This window comes from Cynoglossus semilaevis, chromosome 3 (assembly GCF_000523025.1).
Source record: "Cynoglossus semilaevis isolate Cse_v1.0 chromosome 3, Cse_v1.0, whole genome shotgun sequence".
Classification (NCBI taxonomy): Eukaryota; Metazoa; Chordata; class Actinopteri; order Pleuronectiformes; family Cynoglossidae; genus Cynoglossus; species Cynoglossus semilaevis.
The window spans coordinates 10,141,658-10,142,138 of NC_024309.1; the positions used below are offsets into that span (position 1 = coordinate 10,141,658).

The 481-nt window shown below is 37.4% G+C and overlaps 1 protein-coding gene across 1 annotated transcript in view; it reads right to left on the reverse strand.

Moving 5' to 3' along the window:
* Positions 1 to 481, reverse strand: part of rpl21 (ribosomal protein L21) — a 28,168-nt gene that overhangs the window by 1,873 nt on the left and 25,814 nt on the right. The gene's annotated exons all lie outside the window — the stretch shown is intronic.

Here is a 481-nt window from a genome sequence, read left to right on the forward strand (position 1 = left end):
GTCCCCCTCCTCTTGCCTCTGGTGTTCGTCATGATGCCTGATTACTGAAAGAAAATATAACTTATTACAAAACGTGTTATTACCTGTCTCTAATCGATGTCTCACCAAGATCAAATATGGTAAACATACAATATATAATGTGAGAGCAATGGTAGCAAAATCCTGTCCAGAAAATAGCAGTTGACTAACGACGAACGTTGGTTCCTTTACGCCAAAACGCGATGAAAACAATGGCACAAGTAAAATGTGTTATACTGCAAAACGCAAATATCAGTAAACTAGTTTTTAACCAAATGTACGTGACAGCATAGACTCAGGTAGCTAGCATATTGCTAATATGCATTTTTACATCTACAGATGTCGAAATACGTCCATCAAATTTCACAAAAGCGTACCATGATGACCTCGCTTTTAGAGAAAACGGCTAGACTTAATTTCAACAGCAACTTAAATTTAGCTGAAAGTGCTTTTTACTGCTGGC